The following is a 14,881-nucleotide window of genomic DNA, read 5'->3' as shown; positions in this document are numbered from 1 at the left end:
TCAAATATTTGGAAGATAAATTTTAATGTTTCGTATTATTATTTTTAAATAAATGTGAAGAATAAACAAAAATTACCCAGCCATTTTTAGGCTTAATCAAAAATAGACAGTTATGTAAAATATATTATTTACGAATTGCCCATTATGAAATATTGTGGCTTTCGTAATATAGTAAAAAACTACTTTAATCTTAGGTTATTTATTTTGTTGTAAGTAGTTTGTTGAGAGACAGATTGGAGATGTTCCCTCTTTTCCAAAAGATACAGAAGTTTTCGATAGTAAGCGAGAAAGCCATAAAATGGAAGTTCATTTCCAATTGCATAACTGCGGTCAGTTCTTATTTTATTACTCCTTTATTTGAGAAATATTGAAATAATTCTATTTGCTCTCTTTTATTTTTTGATTCATAAAGTCTGACTTTACACAATACACTGAATTTGAATTATATTATATTATATATATAAAACTTGAAACATCTACAACAAGAAGTGTCCAGTTTTGAAATTATAAAAACTTTGTTTTTCTTCTAGAATCTATAGGTGCAAGCAAAAATCTGGAATAAAATTAGGATTTCAAGAACCGTGGGCTTTGTTTGCTGAAGCAAAGAGAGAAAACAGTTCATGTTTCTAAAATAATACAAATATTTCGAGAAAATGCCGATGCCATTCAAAATGTTTAGATATGTTTCCAAAACATCTGCTATATTTAGTGAAAAGTTGACTGTAATTCAACTATGAAGATTCAAAGAAAATGTTTTGATAAGCTTCCAACAAAGCAATTATTTATTTTTCTCTTATGAATGCTCTTTATAATTAAAACAATTAAAAATTTAAATAAATGAATAAATTTAATGTGATTTATTTGATACGGATATTGGTTGAATGTAATTCCTAACACGATAAAAGATATTTCTGAAAAAAATTTTTTTTTTCAATGTATGTTAATTGTGTAGAAACAGTAAAAATGTGTGAGTAAAATCTTCAAAGAAATTGCAGAGCTTAGCGCAATTCATTCGGAACATTCCAGAATGATAAATACCTCTTTAAAATAATAACAAAAAAGAGCATAGCCTTTACTCCGAAAAAAATCGTCACAGATCATTTAATGAACACCCACTGCAGTTTTGAGAAAGATTAGGAATAGTAACTCAGCTTCGAAGACCATAACAAAACGTCAGGAAAACTTCCTATCGCCAAACGATTATTCGCGTGCTTCCACAAAGAAATAAAACGTGTTTAATTTGATATGAATCTGAGTCACTAATTTATGTAAAATAAACAAGAAACGCTCTCTGGCAATCGTCCTAGAAGGACGTAATGCGAGCTGAAACAATATTTATTTTTGATCGAAAAACTGAATTATTTTCTCAACCGAGCGGAACAAGGTTACAGGGTTTCAAGTTGATTGTCTCGTTTCTTTTCTTTTTCTCCTTTCCTTCTTCCGTAGGTAGTTTTGTTCCACGTAATTCGAGGTCAACAGAACTGACATTTCGATACAGTTGAAGCGTTTAATTACGTTGAAAAAAGAATTATTAGAATGCTTCTTGAATAATTAGGTGAATTTGTTAAAAGAGCAACTAAAACAAAAAAAAGAAAAGAAAATTACTCAAACGTTTAATTCTTTATATCTAAATTTTTTTTTTAAAGTAGCTATGATATGTTCTGTTGAATTTTTTAAAATGTATATTTATTTATTTATTTCTAAAAGAATTTTTTTTATCATAACCTGGTTATTTAGAATTTAAAAAATAATAATATTTTTAATAAATATAAAAAGGATAAGAGCTTTCACAAGTTAATTTTATTTATTAATGTTTTGTTGCATATGCTGTACATTTTGCTTGTTTATGCTGCTTGTAGTACTTCATACATTGCCGAATATATTTCATATATTGTTGGCAATATATAAAACAAATGAAATATTATATTGCGGGAGTGTTCAGCATAGAAAATTTCAAAATATTCTCACGGAAATTTCGCAATTATTATTTAATAAATTGTAATATATTTACTGAATAAACTGAAAATACTACTTTTTTTTTTGTCAAAATATAGGATTCAGTTACGGATTTCAGGAAGTTCGATTCAAACTTTATTAGTTTAGGCGTCATATAATTAAATTTCTTAAAATATATATTTTATGAATTACAGAATATTAGGACTATAATGTGTCTGTATACTGAAATATTAAAATTATTATTAAATAAATTAAAGTATACTCATTTACTTACTTTCTGATAAAGGAATATTGATTATTTACTAAATTGCTTATGTTATATTTCACATGACGGGCTGTGTGAAATAATTTTTGATGCTATTGTTTTTTGAAGTTTATAATTTTATATAATCATAATAATTAAATACATTTTTAAGTAATAGTATAACAAAAATTATTTATTTGTGCGAAAATTGGAATTTTTTTGAAATATTTCCTTAATCGAAAAATATTTTACGTGTAATTTGCTTCTACTATTTATGCTTCAGCTTTGTGGCGATTTCCAAAGTTCATCTTTATTGTGGTTATAAGAATTGGGAAAAATTTAATGAGGAAGAAATGAATGGGATTAAGTTACGCTTTCAGTTAATTACAACCTTTTTTTAAATCATAAGCGAAATTTAACTATTAAATCTAACAGTTATCTATTTCTATTTATTTTCCTGTATTGCCATCATTTTAAATCGAACAATATTCTTCATATTTTCACATATTCTTTTTCGTCTTAATTAGCATCTATTTGTCAATGACATATTTTTTACGATAACCCAATATATGTTATTACTGAGAGCAATATTAATTATCTAAGATTATCTTTTCAATACAATGACGTGAAGACAATTAAGCGGTAAATCATTAGAAAAATAAAAATGTAAAGTGACTGAATTAATTGACTTAATGAATCTCGTTAAGTTAAAATGAAACTAACTCGAAGGTTAGAATCAGTTTTTAAACTTTGTTGCAGATAGCAAATAAGCAAGATTTTTAATCCTTACCTTTCATAGTAAAAAAAAAAAAAAAAAAAAAAAAAAAAAAATCCAATTTAAAATTTGATGAAACAATAGAAGTTCCTTGAATTTTAATATGAAAATAAAAAAGATTGAAATAAATTATTTTTGAATTATGTTGTTAAGCAATATTTTAATGTTATAAAAATATCATATAAAAATCACATTTACACCATCATATTAGGGTATTAAGGTAACCATATTGAGACATTAAGTTTCTGTATAGAATTTCAGTTTTAGATTAGTAAATAAGTAATAAAATCTTTGAAAAATATATTAATTGAAGATATGCACTTTAGAAGAAGATTAGTATTTCTTTATTCTAATGTTTCTGTAATACCTCTAGAATACATGTATAACTAGTATAAATGTTTTAATTTTTTTATAAGTTGATATAATTTTTAATATCCCGTGCATTATACATAAGTTTTACTATTAAAATGTATTTTTTATGCAACTGCACTATTAAACGTTTTTGTTAACCGCACTTCTCTTGTCTGATATCTGCAGGATTACTGAGAGACTAAAATAAGCTTTGTAAGTAATTATTAATAAGGAACGTTTCAAGAAAAATATTAGTTCAAATGTTCTCTTAGTCACATATTGCAAGTTATTTCACGTTATCCTACAACATTAAATGGTGTCATTTTACTTTATACAGGATTCTCAATGAATTCCAAAGTACAATGACAACTTTGTCAGAAATATTTTTGAGGATATATATTTCGAATGAAGCTTTTCCTCTAATTTTCATAGATACATACAAAGTGGCCGATAAAATTCTTTTAAGCCTTTTAAAATCAAAACTGCTTCTCCTATAGCCGGAAACCTGTAGTAAAGTATTGATGTAAAGTGTACCTGTAGTAAAGTGATTATGCTAAATTCCTCGAGGCACTTTACAGCGCCCCTAGAGAGGAAATAAGGAAATAAAAAAAAAAGGAGATCAGCCAAAAAGTTCAGTTAGAAAAATCTACTTTATATCATAATAAAAAAAACAATGAAAATTTTCATGAAGTCATCTGTAAAATTAAAAATTATGAACTTTCTATGACTTTAATAAAAGGAAAACTGAAATTGAGAAATGTATATCCGGTGTTATCATTTTTCCGAGTTAAGCAACGACGAAGTAAAATTTAAGCAACGAAGAAAGTAAACAAAAGTATTTAAAAAAAATCTGAAAAAAGCACTCGTATGAGGAGGGGGGTCAATTATAGGACGAACCAATTATCAAGTTATGGAATGCTCAAAATTTTTATCAATATTTTTCTAACTGGACCTTTAGGTGACATTTCTACATTTTTTCATTTTTTTTTGAGGGGGAGGGGACTTTCTTATTTCATCGCGAAAGGACGGTAACGTGTTTCAATAAACTTAGCATAATCACTTTACTTCAAATACATTACTTCCTTGCTATACAAGAGACCATTCATAATTTAAAGGTCTTAAAAGAACTTACGCGCTTACGCTTACATTCTGTATATATATGTGTATGTGTGTGTGCGCGCTAGCGTGCGTGTAAACATAATTTTGCAGATGCTTGGCCGAAAAGAAGAAACATTTGGGAATAAATTTAATTTCACATGGGAAGCATATTAAGTGCACGGAAGAAGCAATAAGACGACTCGTCAGTCTACATCGCGACAGCAGAGCAAAAAATGTTCTTCAATGGGATTGCTATGAGATTCTGATAGGGATCTCTTTACCACGTGTCGATTAAGGCAAGGGAATCTTGGGTATCTTTGAAAGATATGTGTGGGTGTTAGGGATATTTATCCCTGCGCTCGAAGCGTGAGAAAATGCAATAGTCATCCATTTTCTAGAGCGCGTGTTAGAAATAATTATATGAAAAAGTAAGAATTGGGTAAGGAAATGAGAGAAAATTTTAGAATGAAATTAACGAGGAATAATTTAAGATAAAACTAGAAAATTTATATTATATATCTCATCATAGCAGTAAATTTATATTGATGGTACGAAATATTTTCAGATGAATTTTCCAGAATAATAGAGGGACTTTGAAACATCAGACTGAATTCATCAGCGCATTACATTATGATTTTCCAAGTAACCTGTAAATAAAATATGATCTAAAAAACGCTATTTAGCATCTTTCAAACTGTGACGTGAAAGGACAGACAAAAGAATGCCTAATTTGCTTCTTTAAATGAAAGAACAATACAGTTAGTTACATTAACAACTGAAAGAAGCTGTCACTGGACGTTAGTTGTATGGCTTCTGGAGTTGATATTTCCTTTACTTTCTTACGCAACACGTGCATTAACTGTCTTATGAAAAGAATTAAAGAGTGGGAAAAAATTTAGATTACTTGAACAACTAGACAGACTCTCTGATGATTTTTTTTCACTTCAAAAAGAGAATCGTCTGAGGAGAGTTTTCTAACTACCTGTTAGAACAATATGGACTTTTTTAATAGCTATTTCAAAGAAATTCTATTTAAATAAAAATTATATTAATTAGCATATATTTTTAACTACTAGTATACAAGGTATAAAGAGAGAACGAATAACAATAACAAAAAAATTCGAACTCTAGATTTTGATGTAACTCCACATTTCCAACCTATCTGAGACTTTACTAGTTTTAGACCTGAGTTTGAAAAGTCTACATTTTGGAATTTGGCTTGTCTGTAAACACTAACTGAAAAACGCATTAATTAATTAAATTAATTAAACGCATTAGAAGGATAAAATTTGATATGTGGTTTTTACACTCAATTTGTAGATTTCTTTCAAATACTATATTCCGATAACCAGCCAGACATCTTACGAATGGATTTCGTTCAAATTTTCAATTTATTGCTACTAAAGATCGCCCAAACTTGGTCAAATCGTTTTTGAATTATCATATACACAAACAGACAAATATGAAATTTTAAATGATTTAAATTATTTTTCGGATTCAAAGAGGTCCGAAGCATGGGGATGGGTCAAATCCTCGAATTATTCAAGATTACAATACTTTCTATTTATATACTTGGCGTATGTGAAAACAAAATATAGCTAGACAGCCAAATTGGCAACACCGAATATTTTTTTTTTTTTTAAAATTTTAAGATTGCTTATAAATCTTCCGCTTTTGATAATAATTTCTGAAACGTTTGCTGTATTACAGTTTTAGTTTAGTTATATTAACGTCCCATTTTAAAGCAACATTAGGTCCATTTCAGGACGGACCTCGTCCTTTTGAACCACGGTCAGATGATGAGGACGACACCTGAACTTGCACCCTCTCCAAACGTCCGCACCACACCAGCGGAAAGTCGTCTGGCCCCGACAGATTTAAGTGCACCAGACCCGCTTATACGACGGTTCTTCGGTGGCATCGGGTCTCGAACCTGGAACCCTACGGCTCACGAGCCGAAACCTTACCACCGGGCCACCGTGGCCTTGTTGGATGATAACAAGAAAATGATAAATTGAAAAAGTATCAGTGACACATTCTAAATGATAATGTCAATATGGATATCTTAAGAAAGCTTGTTGCTAATCAAAAGAAATTGGTTATTTAGGATTAGATTATAGCTCACATATTGTACGTGACATCCTAAATTGCAAATAATGCTTAGGATAAAATGTTTCCAATATTTTTTCAAAAGTTTTTTAAGTTTTCTTTTAGTATCCGCTTTTGGAAAGCAGCTGGTTCGTTGATATTAAAGCGTGCTAAAAATTTCAATTAAATATTTTGTCTAATTAGGTCTAAATTGCTACCTCAGAAAAATATTTTTAAGCTTCTTATTTTTATAGACATGTAACACGTATTAATTTAGAGGCAACGCAATTCCGTTCAATGGTTTATTCATTTTTACTTCCTCGGATATGTAGTATAGAGAAAGTATGATCGTCAAAAAATTCGAATTCGAGATTTTGACAAAACTCCGCTTTTTAGACCTCTTTCAGTGCGAAAAACACATTTTTGGAAAATGTGCTCCTGTTGTCAGTGACAAAGATAACTCAAAAACTCCTTGAGCTAGACAGATGAAATTTGATCTTTATTCCACATTTGCAGATTTCTATCAAATTTTGTGCAAAATACATTCAAAGGATATCTGTCTGTCCGGCTGTTCGGTTATAAGTTAATTCGATAACTACAAAACAAAGATAACTAGAGAGATAAAATTCGGTTCACAGATTTAACATGTATAGTGTAGACACTCGTTACATTTAACAATGGATTGACTGTCTGTCGGTCTGTAATTTTAGAAACACGCAAGTGCAATGAAATATATCAAATTTGGTGTGATATTTTATAAATACAATTGTAATTTCGTGTCAAATTTTTGTTTCAATTGGTAACGTATTAAGACACAAATTCGATTTTATTCAAAACGTATATTCAAAACGTTTGTATTTTATTCAAAACGTATATTCAAAACGTTTGTATTTTATTCAAAACGTATTATTCAAAACGTATCTAAGACACAAATTCGATTTTTGTATACTATTAATCGCATGCCAGTGATGAATCAACAAAAAAACTCGCCAAGAATTCCACGATAGAAAAAATGCGAAATTCGTACAACATTTTAACATTTGGTAACTATTGTACTTCGAAATCATATTCGACCTTCTCTGAGCAACACTTTTATTAAAACGTGTGCGGGAAAGTTTTGGGAAGACTAAACCATTGTTTCTAATTTATTTATTTATTTTTTTTTTTTTTTTTTGCATTATACGAAAGAGCCTTTTTTTACATTATAGATTTAAAAATAGGTCAACGCTTAGCATGGATATTATAAATATATATTAATGCGTAATTCTGAAATTAATTTTAATTGTAAGTACCATAAAATCTCAAAAATTTTGTAAACCTCACAGCTCATTTTGAAACTTACTCAACATAGAAAAAATAAGTCGAATTCTCATGTCTTGTTCGTCAACAATGGGAAAAAAATCCAAGTTGAAATGCTAATAGTGACAATGAAAACCAGATTTCAATTTCAGTTCAAAATTAAATATATTATTGTAAAATACGCTTAAAATATTTTTCCACAAAAATGATTACAAATAGGGGAGAAAAAAAGTTATGTTTCAAAAAACTTGGTCTCACTGAAAAAATAATCTTTTCAATTTTATGATCAAGTAAAAATTATTTTTGTGCTGTAATATTTTGGGAGTAACCGTGGAAAAGGGCCAACATTTCGCTTCATTTTTAATGAATAAACATTTTAGTTTCAAAAATCATTACTCCGAGATGCTTCCCCCCCCCCCCAAAGCATGTAGGAGCAAAGTTTGATCACACGGTCAGACCACACACACACACGCATTCTCTTTCCTTATTAATAGAGATAGTAGTTGATTTGTGCAGGTAGACGACTTGTTTCAGCATACTTGGCATACAACATTTTAGTATCTGAATAAATTTCTTTTTACGATTCTATTAGCCAAGTGTATGATTTACAACCTTTACGCCAGCTGTTTAAAAGATGCGTTATTAAGGAAGCCATTCAAATCCTGGGAATGGCGCTTTTCTTAAAATTATAGTCTCCGCGTAATCATACAAGGACAACATAAACATTCTTTCCAGTCCATTTGAAACAATCTGGGAGACAGCCGTAATGTAACAATCGCCTTTAGATGTGGAAACCTATCATCGGATATAATTCAAACTTTCGCGATGACGTAAAGACATTAGATTTCTTTGAATTCCTTGTGATAAATGTCTCAATTGTTTAATACTACTTTTCAAAAAAATTCTTGTGGCTTGGATGTAAAAGAAAGATTTTCGCGTCAGTGGTTATTCTGTGGTGACCAAATAGTTTTGACGGTCATGCACAGCGTTGATTTTTTTTAAACTTATACATTTGTCAACTATTAAAGATGTAGGTCTTCTTTTTATTTTTTCGAGCTTATAATATTCATATTAACGTCACGTTTTATAGCAAGACTAAGGCTATTTTAGGACGAACCTCGTAATTTTGAACCGCGGTCAGATGACAAGGACGACACCTGAGCAATCACCCCTCCTTCTACAAACTTCCATATTACACTAGTGGGAGAACGTTTAGCCCCGACGGATTTAGCGTGCACCAGACCCGCTTACACGGCGGATTTTCGGTGGTATCGGGTCTCAAACCTGAAACCCTACGGTTTCAAAGCCGAGATCGTACCACCAGGCCACCGTGGCCTCTTTATTATTCTGAGGAAAGAAGTAGAAAATCCATCAATTTTAGAATTAAAATATCCTAGACAATGTGTTTCTCCTTAATTTATTTATTTATTCTCAATAATTTGCCTGTTTCCTGTTTGTAAAAGTGCAACTTTGTAATCAATTCTTTCTCCATCTTCCAATGTTTTAGAGTTTTGAAATTTTTTACTAATAGATATTCTTGATAAAAATACGCATTTTAAATAATATTTTCACGTAATTGCAAACGTGGACATTTCTACTTTTTTGTGGGTTTTTTGGGGGGTTGGGGGGAGATTTGAAGTCTATTTGATTTCTTCTACCAGTTAGCAAGAGCAAAAATGCATATTTGTGTATTCTAACGCACTCCTCCTCCTCCCGAAAAAAATCGCCAAAAATGTAAACCATCGAAAATCGAACTCGCCATTCTTCTTGGCGTTTTATTTGCAATAAAGTTTTGCGACCTTGGCGTAATATGAAATCGCCAAATGAACGAACTATTTTGACGTTCTTATCGTAATTTGAAGATCACCAAATAAACTAGGGAATGCTACCAGATAATAAGACACATAACAAATATTTGAAAAATGCATCGATGCCAAATAAAACAATATGCATAATACATAAAATAAACAAATTATAGTAAATAAACAAACAAAGCGTAAAATAAACAAATTTGGAGATTTTAGCGAATTTCCAAGTTTTTAACCTTCGAAAGATTTATTTTTGGAAAATGTCTGCCTGTCTGTCTGTGACACACATAACTCAAAACTGCTTTAAGCGAGACCAAATTTATAGATTTCTATCAAATACTGAATAAAATCCGCTCAGAGAAAGTCTGTCTGTCCGGCTGTTTGAATATAAGTTAACTCGACAACTGCAAAACGATGAAAACTAGATGGATAAAATTTGGTACACATATTTAACGTCAATAGTGTAGACACATATCAAACGTCAAACCAAATTCATCGAAAGGTAGATCATTTGTTGGTCTGTGTGTTCAAAACACATGCAAACGCGGTCACTCAAAATCACGATAGCTTAAGTAAATCAAATTTGGAATGGGATGTTGTGTCTGCAAAATTATTTTTGCGTCACATTTTTGTTTCAATCGTTTAGGAAGAACGCGTCTAAAACAGAAATTCGATTTTCGGGTACTACTAACTGCATGCCAGGCATAACCACCCAAAACATTCTCCAAGGATGATACGATAGATACAGTAAAATTGGAAAATTTACGCCAAAAGTTAAAATTTTGTAACTGTTGTACGCCAATGCCATACAAAGCGTTCTGTAGGATAATACCTTTATTAGAGAGTATGTAAGAAAATTTGTTGGGGCATCACTCCCGCTGGTACCCACTTATTTTCATATTTTTTCTGTCATTCATTAACTTACACTACAGATACTAATCTACTCGAAATGCCAAGAAACCAAGCTGCGTAATTTCATCAAAGATGTACCAATGCTCTTCATAAACTGTGAATGGCATGAACAAGATGATTTGTATACTCATCGTGACAAATCAAAGCACGATGCAGTCACCCTGAAATTTATTGAGTCACCCATTTGTCAGTAGCATCGAACTATTGAAAAAACGCCACCAGCTATAATTGGTGAGTGCAAAGTACCTAGTGCGATCAAATGTCAAATGCTCTATCATCACCATAGTTTTCTGCCTTTTCCTCTCATATATATATATTTGTCATTAGTTGCATTACGAATGTTATTCTACTGGAAATTTCAAGGAACAGCAGACATTCGTCAATGTTTTATCAATGCTCCTTATTAAATATGACACAATAAAGTTTCAGCTGCATTTCTTCATACATCGTGACAAACCTAAACAAGACGCATTCATTCTGAAATATATGGATATCACACAGTTGCCAGGGTTATCGAGCTACTGAAGGAAGTCATCAATCAACCTGCGGGAGCGGTCTTCTCAAAACTTTCTCGCAACAAAGGTGCATCTCGAATGTAGTGTGCAATAGTTACGAAATATTTACCTTTAGCGTGAAATTAGCATTTTTACAGAATCTGTCGTGTCATCCTTGGAGTGTGTTTTGCTGATTAATCTGCCGATCGATCTTAGGCGTGCGGTTAATAATATCCGAAAATCGAATTTGTGTTTTAAATGGTTTTTCCCATAGTATTGAAACAAAAATTGGACCCAAAACTACACTTTTAGTCACAAAATCACTTAAAAAATTTAATGCCTTTAAATAATTCTGAATAATTTTGAATTATCGCGTTTACTTTTTTCTAAAATTACAAACACACAGACAATCAACCACATATTGGATCTGGCTTAAAATTCGATAGATGCATAAACTATTGATTTCCATTCTTCGACCAAATTTTATCCATCTAACTCTCTTTATTTTGTAATTATCGTGTTAACTTTTTTTCGAACAACCGGACTTCCGCCAAAAGGGAAAAAAGAAAACTGAAAAGTTTGTCATTCAAATATATTTCAAAAAAGTGCATGATGTGATAATCAGAAATCCCGTGGTGTAAGATCCGGAGAATGTGGTGTCTATGAAAATGATCCATCTCCACCAATCTACCGATCTGGGAATGTTTCATCAAGTAGACCACGCACTCGCGTCTTTGATGCACAACATGGCTGCTCACATGAAACTGTTTCAACCGTACTTCAATGGATTTTTTTTTTGGTGGATATTTGTTTCTGAAAGTTAAAAATGATGATTTAAGTACAGTACTGAGGTACCAGAAAATCTTAAAACTCTGAAAGACATGATTTTAAAAATTGTCAGTTTTTTACTAACTGTTTGAAAGTGTTTGGATTTCTGTTGTTGTGAAACGAGAATTTGGTGGAATATTGAGAATTTCGAGGAGATTTTCTTTAAGTGATGGCCTGTTCCTTGTTTAATTGGAAAAGAGATGAAAGGAAAGATGAGGAGGAAGGTCAGTGATTGACCACTTTGTGGCTAGAGACCATTTGCCTCGAAGAGGATGGCAATTTGGTGAATCGGTCAGTGTTATGGATGGACTTTGCTAAATACAGCAGTCTGCCACAACATATCCTCTCTATACTGCTACGTTCACTGGTGGCGGAGTAGTCGGCTGTACACAGGAGGAGGAAGGTAGAGATTTGTTAAATTGACATCTGAATCGGCACTGAACTATTTTTGGAAATGTACGATTTCCCATCCTGTGTTCTCCCATTATCCTAGAATATAGATAACTTTTTTCATTTTATTCCGTTATTTGTTTGTAAACAAATAAATTTAACTGTTACCTTTCGTAAAACGGACAGTAAATTAAGTTCCTTGTACTGATAATTATATAAGTATAACTCATTTCCCCATATTTTATAAAATTCCGTTTAATTTACTTTTGTAATCCGGTGAATAATTTATTGACACCTTATAATTCATCTGACATATATGAACATTAAAACAATTTTGCTAACATCCAAATTACCTTCCGAAAAATTATCTGATTTTAAAGAATCAGTGTGCAATGGAAATAATTCTTTCTTTTTAACCAGCAACAAATGCAGAATCCTTGAAGCGACAGGGTCGATCATCCGGACAACGCGTGGCAATGCTAATGGCGTATACACTCGCGTCGAAGATTTACGAACCCTTCAGAAATGATGTCGTCTTTATGGTATCTTGGGCAACGCGGGGCTTTGTCTGAGATGACTCGGCTTTTTTATTCCCATTCCAATTATCGGTAGCAGTATAAATTTTGACGTTTAACACCTGTTGATAAGGTAGCGTGCGTAATGCATTCATATTCTGGAAAGAAGAGACTTTTTTAAAATGTGGAAAGATAGGAAAAGAGCTTGTTTTTGTCCATGACGTGGAATTTTTAGACCAAAAGAGTCATAAAGATGTTGAAAACCATTGATGGTTGATTGTCCTGGTTATCTTTTAAGGTTTTTCATACCTAAAATAAGATAAGGCAAGGTTTTAAAACAGTCACATTTTGAAGCCTTAAATCAAAAGAGTTATGTCATGAAGTTTTTAAATTTCCCATGGAGAGGGCTGAAGTTTAATTCCAAAAATTTATAAATATCACTCACAAAGAAGTTTTGATGAAAATGGTCAATAAAGGAAACTGAAAAGGATTATTTAAACTTTAGAAGAATTTTTAAAGCCTGGAATTTAATAAGCATTGCATCAATCAAGAGATAAAGCAACTGAAAAATGTTTATCCCGAGTATTCTATAATTAATACACCTCATAAAGAATGAATGAATAAAATCAGCAGAATATAAGGTTATGCATCGGTTTAAAATTAAAAGTAAGCTTCGAAATACACAAACAGAAAGTATTGCAACTGCAAAGAGCATAATAAACAAAGTCTCGTGCACTTATACAATTATAGCATGTAAAATATAGATTGGAGAAAGTTTGTTTTAAAACTATAATGCCTAGTTGATATAAATAAAAAATAATATTAATAGATTCATAATGATTGCAAATATTGCAATCATGATTATTGCAATGAAACAAATTTCTATGCGTATCGAAATTTTAAAAAAAAATGTTTTGAGAAAAGGATAAAATTGTATCTCACTATAAAAGGGGTGCATTTAAGATAAAATTTTTAGAAGCTAATTTCTGTGCATTCGGATTTTCAAAGATGTAACCGGTGGAAGTGGTCTCCCAAAAACTTTCTCGCATACTCTCTAATAAACTTGTCATGTCAAAACACGCCTTATATGATCGTGGTGTACAATAGTTACGAAATTATCGAACTATCGTTATTAACCTTTGGCTAGTATATAGCATTTTTATTGAATCTATCGTGTCAACTTTGGCGAGTTCGTTGGCGATTCATCCTGTCATGCGGTTAATAACATCCGAAAATCAAATCCGAGATTTAATTTGGTTTTTCCCAAACCAATTAAAACCAAAATTTGGTCCAAAAACTACACTTGTAGTTACAAAATCCAATACCTATCTACGCATATTTAAGTCATTGCGTTTTTTAATTATCACTTTAACATGTTTTTAAAATAGAGACAGATAAAGTACAGATAAACGCGGGAGTGCAAATCGATAGACGCTCTGTTCTTTAGCAGATTTGATTCGAGATTTTATAAAAATCTGCATTTTAAATGCTAAACTTGTCTACCAAGTTGTATTTAGCAATATATTCTTTACTTTTTGCAGTCATTGTTTTTGCTTGTTCTCTGATAGCGGGACAGATACACTTCCAAGATGTTGTCCAAAATTTTATAAAAATCTGAAAATTTGATCCGAATTCCATGCAACAAATTTATCTACGAAGTTGAAAGCGTTTTTGAGTTATCATTTTAACAGACAGATAGACATAATTACAAAACTGTGTTTTTCAAACTCACAGAGCTCTGAAATGTGAAGATTCATCCAAATTTCAATTTCGAATTTTTTGACGCTTTCTATGCTTTTTTTGTTATATTTCGTATACTAGAAAGTAGAAGAAGGTCCAAAATTTTGTTTCTCCAAGTTAGTGTGAAAAGTGAAGCCTATGGACGTCCAAATATCCAATAGATATCACTAAAGAAAAATTTTCAGATGTCACTATTAAAATAATAAAACAATCAATATCAGTTTCAAACAATAGAGCTTTCAGAAATAATATGCCTGTTCTTAACTCCCTTAACAGTAACAAATACCACAGATCTGAGATGAATGCAGATATATGTCAGATTTATATTAAACATAAATTCATGAACCACATCTTTATAAAATGAATCCATGTATTTCATTAAA

This window comes from Argiope bruennichi, chromosome 6 (assembly GCF_947563725.1).
Source record: "Argiope bruennichi chromosome 6, qqArgBrue1.1, whole genome shotgun sequence".
NCBI lineage: Eukaryota > Metazoa > Arthropoda > Arachnida > Araneae > Araneidae > Argiope > Argiope bruennichi.
This window is presented reverse-complemented; position numbering follows the sequence as displayed.